The sequence below is a fragment of the Sminthopsis crassicaudata genome, chromosome 3, assembly GCF_048593235.1.
Source record: "Sminthopsis crassicaudata isolate SCR6 chromosome 3, ASM4859323v1, whole genome shotgun sequence".
Classification (NCBI taxonomy): Eukaryota; Metazoa; Chordata; class Mammalia; order Dasyuromorphia; family Dasyuridae; genus Sminthopsis; species Sminthopsis crassicaudata.
Genome location: NC_133619.1, coordinates 518672327 through 518680704, shown reverse-complemented (window position 1 = coordinate 518680704; position 8378 = coordinate 518672327). Strand labels below are relative to the sequence as shown.

The 8378-nt window shown below is 41.2% G+C and overlaps 1 pseudogene; it reads right to left on the bottom strand.

Annotated features, from left to right (window-relative positions):
* Nucleotides 1-1999: 1999 nt before the first annotated feature.
* LOC141562280 (embryonic polyadenylate-binding protein pseudogene) lies at nt 2000-5607 on the bottom strand (annotated as a pseudogene).
* Nucleotides 5608-8378: the final 2771 nt, after the last annotated feature.

Sequence of the window (8378 nt, the reverse complement as noted above, 5' to 3'; positions counted from 1 at the left end):
CAGTTGAGGTTCAAGCCCAGTTCTTTAGACTCTAATTACAATCCCTTTCACCATGCCACATTATCTTATTAGAAAATATTGTGAGTATGGTGGAAATAATGGAGTTGGGATGTAGAAGGAAAATCCTGGGAGGGTGGACCAGCAACTAAGGTCCACATGTCATAGGTAGAAGATGGGACTTTTTCATCAAGGGCTAAAGAGCTCACAAGGCTTTTTCCCATCGAAGTTGAAACAAAGAAAGTCAGAAAAGAGGCTGAGGAAGAGAGGAAAACTGAGGTGAAATCATAGCATGAAAACCTTCAAAGTAAGGTAAGCAAAAAAACAAAGACCTGGAATCCAGGGAAAGTCATTCTGGGGATCAATAAAGGAAGAGCCATTTCTTGCTGAGACTTTGAGAACATAATATCTGTGCTTTCCCAGGATTTGGACAGTCATATGAGAATAAAGTGACTCAGGAGTCAGAGAGGCAGTGAGAGGAGAAAACTGCTGATTAGACCCTCACAAGCTTGATGTTTCAAGTAGGATATAGCTCACTTAGGCCTAGAGACCAGTCTGAGGGATGGAGAAACAGAGGTTTGGAGTTTGATTTCTCTCTATACTATTCCCCAACAATTGTTCGTCAGCAAGACCTTTGTTTCACTAATTCTGGGAATGGTGAACTCGTTACTACCTGAATTGTCCCATTTCATTGTGGGTTAAATCAGATTCTTGGGAAATTCTTCCTTATAGAGTCAGAACCTGTTTTTCTCTGTCTTCTACTAAACAGTGCTAGTTCTGTCCTCTGGAGTCACACAGAATTAGGGTGGCTTGGAAAGATTTAGACATGCAAGCAATAATCATTAAGAGACAACATATGGCTTCATCAAGAATAGTCATATCATACTAATAAACTCATTTGCTTTTTAAAAATTTAGTCAATAAACATTTGTTAAACACATGCTATATATAGCAGGCATAGTACTAGTTGCTGGGGATATAAAAAATGTAAAATACATTCTCTGCCCTCAAGTAGTTCACAATCTATTGGGGGCTGGGATGAACGCTCTCTCTCTCTCTCTCTCTCTCTCTCTCTCTCTCTCTCTCTCTCTCTCTCTCTCTCTCTCTCTCTCTCTCTTTCCCTCTGTCTCTCTGTCTCTGTCTCTCTCTGTCTCTGTGTGTCTCTCTCTTTTGTCTCTCTGTCTCTTTTTCTTTTCTCTTTCTCTCTCTCTGCTCTCTCCTTCTCTCTCTCCTTTTCCCTTCCTCTCCTTCTCTTTCCCTCCTTCCTTCCCTCCCTCCCTTCTCTCTCTCTCTCTTTCTTATCTCTTCTCCCTTCCTCCACCCTCTCTGTTTTTGTGTCTCCCTCTCTCTGTCTATCTCTATCTTTATTTCTCTCCTTCTCTCTCTTTCTCTACCTCTTTCCATTTCTGTCTCTGTATCTCTCTCTCTTTTGTATTTCTCTCCCATGTACTTAGTTATTAAGTTAGTATTAGTATTAGAGATAATAGAGGGAAGGCATTAGAAGTAAGCAAGGTTAGGCTCCTGTAGAAAGTGAGATTTTAGTTGGGACTTGAGGGAAACCAGGAGGTACAAAGAGCTTTCCAGGCATGTTGGGGGGGGGGCAGTCAAAAAAAATTCCAAGAGCTGAGAAATGGAGTGTTTTGTTCATAGAACAGCAAAAAGACCTGGGTTGAAGAGTATACTCACTGGGGAATAAGGTATAATAAGATAAGCATCTGCTTTAGTTCTTGGGATTGGGCTGAGATTAACCTAGCTGCATTTCAAGGCTCTTGCCCTTAGATATGTACAATTGGTTCCATTATCCAATGTGTGCTATACACAGTACTTGTATTGTGCAATGGCTTGGCCAGGGAGCCTGAACGCCCAGTACCTGTGGTCTCAATTCCAATTCTGACCACTCTTTGCATGTGGAACCCTACCCAAAGCACTAGATACTGATACTAGATACTCCACTGGAGACAGAGTACTGGGGTGTGGACAGAGATTCCAAAGAATGTCTGGCTCACTTTGGGGCAGGCAGAATGAGAGCCACAGTATATAGCAGGCTGCATGAGTGGGCAGCTGGAAGATTATTGTCACCTGGGGGATGGCAGCTAGGTGGCTTGGGAAAAGATGGGGCCATTTGTATTCAGAGGGTGGGGGTGTATTGCATGTACTGGTTGGTGAGGACGACTTTCCGCTCTTCCTTGTGTTGGGCCAGGGCCACATTGAGGGACTTGGTGCTGATCATCTGCCCTTTCATCTCCATCACAGATTATTGGAAAGGAAAATCAGACAAAGCCAAACCCCCTTCCTTGGCCAGCCTCTATGATCACTTTGGCTCTAGTGATGAAGTCATAGGGAGAAAACTCCTTCTGTAGCTGGTCATCATCAGAAGTCATCCAGATTCTTCACATGCAGTTTCATTCCCCGATAGAGTTTACTCTCTCCCGCTTCATCAGCTCACTTGCCTCTCTGCCCTTTTCTGGACTCGTCCAAGATACAGGACCTGGGCCCTGAGCTCCTTCCCATTCATGCTACTCTTGGCTTCTGAGCTTCCTTCACGCTCCTCAAAGCACTGAATTTTCATCTCCCGTCACTTCCCACTTAGAGTCTCTTCTAACTGGGAGAAGACTTCCTGAAGGTCCTGATCTTCCATGTCTTCATCGAAGTTCTTGATGTTAGTGATGTTGGCAAATTCTAATGCTCGTGCCCCCAGCTCTGTTCTTGTTGAGACTTGAAGTGGCCCATGAAAACTTTCTGGTCACTAAGTACCATCCCTTTCGTAGCTTTCTTTTCAATCTCTTATGTCTCAAAGTGGGAGCCATCCAAATCCCTGGGAGCCGCTCTCATCACGTACTACCTTATTAGAGATAATGTTCTCAGTGGTAGAGAAGGTTTCATCCAAGCCCTTGATGTCAACGGAGCCATCCAAGTTCTTGATAAAAATGTTGCCAATTCCTGGTTTCTGGAGCCCTGAATTCCATTGGGAACACATGATACAGATGAGCCTCTCTGATTACCTCAAAATTCATGGCATCTAAGGTTCAGGAAGCATGGCTAGAATTTGATGTAGATATAACCCAGGGAGCAACACGTGGCCATGTCACAACAAACATGGACAGATGTAACGGGCCCCACAGCTGAGAACTTCTCATACAGCATGGCCTCACTCACATCAGGGTGTGGGTCACCTACAGAAAGGTTCTCCAGGGGATAGCCAAGGCCACTGGCATTCCTGTCACAAAGGCAGAAGGGTCACAATCATGACAGTGTTGAGGGAGCATCGAAGAGGGAGAATCTTCATTTGCTTTTTTATAAGGTTAAGCTGATCAGTAAAATGCAACACATATAATTGAATTTGATTTCAGCAAAGTATTTAATGAAATTCCTTCTGCTCTCTGTGTAGACAAGAGGGTGAGATATGGGCTGCATGGTAGTACCCGTAAATGTATTCAAAATTGATTGAACCATTCAATCCAAGGACTTAAGTGGTGTCCTAGTGTTAAGAGTGCTAGGCCTGGAGTCAGGAATATCTGAATTTAAATTCTTCCTTAAGCACTTAGTAGCTTGTATAATTCTGGTTAAATCACTTAACTTCTATCACAATTTTCCCATCTATAAAATGGGGATAATAATAGTATTTAACTCCTAAGGTTGTTGTGAGGAAAAAATGAATTTGTAAAATGCATTTCAAACCTTAGAGCATTACATAAATGTTAGTTATTATTACAGAAGCAAATCAGTGGTAAAGTGGGTAAGGGAGCTGAACTTGGAATTAGAAAGAGCTGTATTCAAACCCTGCTCTGAATACTTACTATCTGTGTAATCCCGGACAAGTCATTTAACAGCTGTCTGCCTCAGTTTCATTAACTGTAAAATGGGAACAATATCACCTGCTTCCTGTTATAGGCCAGAACTCTGTACTTGAAACAAAGATTCTTACAAGGTGCTAACTCAGTGGAATTGATAAGACAATGGTTATCTAGTTTAGCAAGGTGATTAATAGTTCTCTAGTTCAGTACATGTACTTAGTACTTAATATAGTTCTACGAGATTCACATCTATTCTACAAGATTCACACCTGTGATAATGTAATTATAATACAGCATATAAGCTAGGACAAACTCAGCCAGGCAGATTCACTCCATCTCACACCATCATGGTGGCTGGCCTGTCCTCCTACTTCCCCCAATGAGACCAAGGCCGGTCTGAAGGGCTTCAAAAAAGGCAAGGAAACTAGATTGTGAAGGAGATGATAAAGGATTTGGACTTTATCCCTGGCTATTCTTGTGGTGATTACTCTACTGAAAAGAAGGCTGCTCCCAAGACCTCCAGAAAACCAACCAGAACATCACAGCTTCCCAGGATTTTTATGAGTTCTGTAGCATATTTTACAAATCTTAAAGCACTACATAAATGCTAATGAGTACTATTATTAGTTATTGGTGGCAGATGCCAAACAAAAGGAAGGGTCTCTAGTGAAGAGCTCCAGGGATCTGACTAGAACCTTGTGCCACATTTTTAACAATGAAATGATAAAGGCATCAATGGCACACATCAAATTTGCAGACAATTCAAAGCTGAGAAGAATTAGCTACTATGTTGGCTAACAGAATAAGGATCCAAAAATATCTTGACAAGTTAGAAAAATGGAACTAAGTAAGTAAGTTAAAATTCAATAGGGATAAATGTAAAATCTTATAAGCAGATTTCTTAAAGACCACTACACATGTACAATATAGGTTGGGCACAGCTAGAAAATGTTCATATGAGGCTTTAGTGAAATGCAAGCTCAATATCTATCATGGCAACCAAAAACATCATGGAGAAACGTCACATCCAGAATTAGGGAGTGAGTCTCCTGCTGTTCTCTGCCTTGGAGAGGCAGACGGAGGATCGAGTTCAGTTCTGGACAGCCCAATTTTAGGAAGAGCATCGATTTATCCTAATATGCCCAGAGAAAGCCGCCAGAACAGTGATGGCAATAAGACTGGAGATCCTAGCACAGGTTAAAAGAGCTGAGGATGTTCTTTGGGAGAAATAAAGACTTCAAAGAGTTACTACTCCCCATCTTCAAGGATTAAAAGGACTGTTGTGTGGAAGAGACAAGGATTGTTCTGCTGGGCCCCAAAGGGCAGAATTAGGAGGGATAGTGGCAGTTTCAGAGCTAGATAAAGGCTTAGCAAGTAGAAACATCCCAAAGTGGGTTTCAATCAGAGATAAAGTGGGTTTCCTTCCTGGAGTTTTCCAGGCAAAAGATGCATGACCACTTGTCTAGCTGATGTAGAGTGAGCTCCAATTCAGGGGATTTGGGACACTTTCTGGGAAAGGCAGACGGAAGGGAGAGAAGAAGCTATTCACCTACTGCCCTCAAAGGAGAATTTGGCAAATAGTCCGTCCCCCCCCCCCTGCCCCGTGCTGATATTTACAGTGGGCACTCCCTTGGAGCTAAAGCTGGGAGCCTGCTTTGAAGTGTTTTATGTAAATGAAGTTGCTGGCAAATGCTATTCCTGTGGGGTAGGTGATCAAACTGGAGACTGACAGGGAGGAAGCTGGGCTGTCAATGGAAAGCCTCTTATCCAGCCATTCCCCTTGGGGGTGGAGAGGTGGGAGGGTGCAGGGCGGCATGCAGAGGAACAAGAGAAAATAAATAGTAAGGGAAAATGGGGAGAGAATAGGTGACTTTAAATGAACCAAGTGCAAGGGCTAAAGGCTTGGGCAGGATCTGAAACATCTGGAGACTTAAGGCTGGCTGGTCATTCTAGAGTTCTTAACCTTGAGTCTACGATTTTTAAAATATATTTTGTAATATATTATTGGTTTCTTTTGTAATCGCATGTATTTTATCAGATCATAAGCTCCTCAAATGCAGAGACTGATGATCTTGTTTCTTTTTTTTGATATCTCCATTGCTTAGCATATTCCTGGAACATAGAAAGCACTTCATAAATGCTTATTGACTGACTGATTATTTTATTTGAAAGGATTATTCTGGGAAGGGGTTTCACCAGACTGCCTGAGAGGTCATAATGAAAGAAATGGTTCTAAAGTCCTGGCTTTAAAAATCACATTGCTACCACCTATGTTTGTTTAAAGATGTGCTTTCAATTGTCCCAGCCTAATTTGATTGATTAAATTGAATTGATCACAACAACAACTCTCAGAAGTAACCACAACTCAGAGAAGTTAACTTCCATGTCCAAAGTCACTCACTTGGTAAAGTAGAAAAAGGAAGACTGTCAGGAATCACATGGAAAAGGGATCGAACCTGTTTTGCTCCAGAGAGCAGCAATAGCAAGCAATGAGTGGCAGTAATGAGAGTTAGATTTTAGACCCAGACCTAGATTAGAACCCAGATTTTCTGGCCCATAAAAATCAATTTTTCTGCTTGGAACAAGTTGGAGTGGGATGATCACTTCAGGGAAGAAACTTTCTCGAAGCTGAAGGAATGGCTAAAGGAAGAAGAAAGAAAGAAAAGCTTGGGTTGGAGAGGAAGTATTTATCTACCTAGGTGATGGTGGCAACCACTGAACGCAACTAGCCACCCTGGAACAAATTCTCCATCCTCTCAATTCTAGTGCCTTTCCTCTGTTGACTATTTCCTATTTATTCAGTAGATAGTTTGTCTGCACCTAATTGTTTGCATGTTATCATTCCTTTGATTTCCTCTCTCAAAACTAGGAGGTCTCAGGGACAGGAAACTGCTTATGCCTTTCTTTGGATCCCAGTGTTTAGCACCATGCCCAGAACATAGTGGGCCCTCAATAATGTTTATTAACTGACTACCTGATTCCACCTGTCCTGGGAACACAGAAAGACTTCTTGTTTCCTTGGTGTAGAGAAAGAGGGCCGTACTCGGGAAAGTGTAAAAGCAAAGATATAAGAACAATCAAACTTCTTCATTTTATCATCAGAAAAAGATATAAATTAGGAAAAGCAGCATTCAGAGACCTGGAAAGAGAGCTTCAGAATGAACCAAAAACAACCTGTATTCTAATTATATTTTATACCTGTAAATTACCTGGTATTTATGCATGGAGAGAACTCAAATAGCATAGTGATTTCTCGAATAGTAAATAGCTGGCTGCATGTCATTGTTCACTCAAAATACCCTTCTCTTTAGCTAAATGACCTTAGATTTCAGCTTAATTGCCATCATCAGAGACCAAAAAATTTTTGAAGGGAAAGATGTCTCTTACCAAAGTCTATATTATCTCTGGATTCTTTACAGGCACCTGGCTAGTACACTGGATAGTGCTGGAGCCAGGAAGATCTGAGTTCAAATATGGCCTCAGATAATTATTAATTTTGTGATCCTGAGTAAATCATTTAATCACTGTCTGCCTCAGTTTCTTCATCTATAAAATGGGAATAATAATATCATCTATCTTTCAGGGTTATTGTGAGGAAAAAAGATATTGTAAACTGCTTTGCAAACTTTAAAGCACTCTATCACACTAGCTAATAGTACTATTAGTAACTATTGTTAATGTCAAATTACCTCAGACATTGAGTAGCTGTGATATCCTGCTCAAATAATTTAAGCTCTGCCTTTTCCAACTAATTCAACTGTAAAATGAAGATAATAATAGCATCTACCTTTCAGAACTGTTACATCAGATGAGATATGTATAAAGAACTTAGCACAATGCTGGGCAAATAGTAAATGCTTTAAAAATGCCTATTTCCGTTCCTTCTTCCTCCCTTCCCTTTCTCCCTCCCTTTCCCTCTTTCATCTTTCTTCTCATACTCTCTTCCTTCCTCCTTCTCTCCTTTTCTTCCTCCCTCCCTTTCTTCTTTCCCTATCTTCCTTCCTTCTTTCTTTTCTTCCCCTCCCCTAATTTCTTATCTTCCTTACTTCCTTTTCCCCCTTCTATCCTTCCTCCATTTCTTCTCTCCCCTTCTCTCTCTCTTTGTTTCTTTGCTTTCTTTTTTCCTTCCTTCCCTTATCTAGTTTCTTTGAAAGAATCTCTTTCTGCCCCTCACAATATAGTTAAGATACCTCAAAAACTTAGTTCACATTATACATCTGGCTAGGTTCAAGATTATGGAATTATATCACATTGTTACTATCACCCTAGAGAATAGAGAAAGGAACTATAGAGGCCATTTAGCCCCAACCTTATTGGAAATGTGTAATCTCCTCCACAATAAACCCCATCTGTCCAAATTTTCATACAACTTGCACTTTAAACTCTATATTTACGGGCCGTTGGAGCTGGATGAGACCCTCCCTTAAGGCCATTTACTTTAACTTCCTGTTTGGCAGGTAAGGAAACTGGGTCAGGGGAAAGTTCCACAAAAATAATTGAAAATTCAGGTCTTCATACTATAGATCCTGGGCTCTTTCTACTAAACTATGCTGTCTCAAGCTATCATCCTCAGCTTCCCTTATGGAA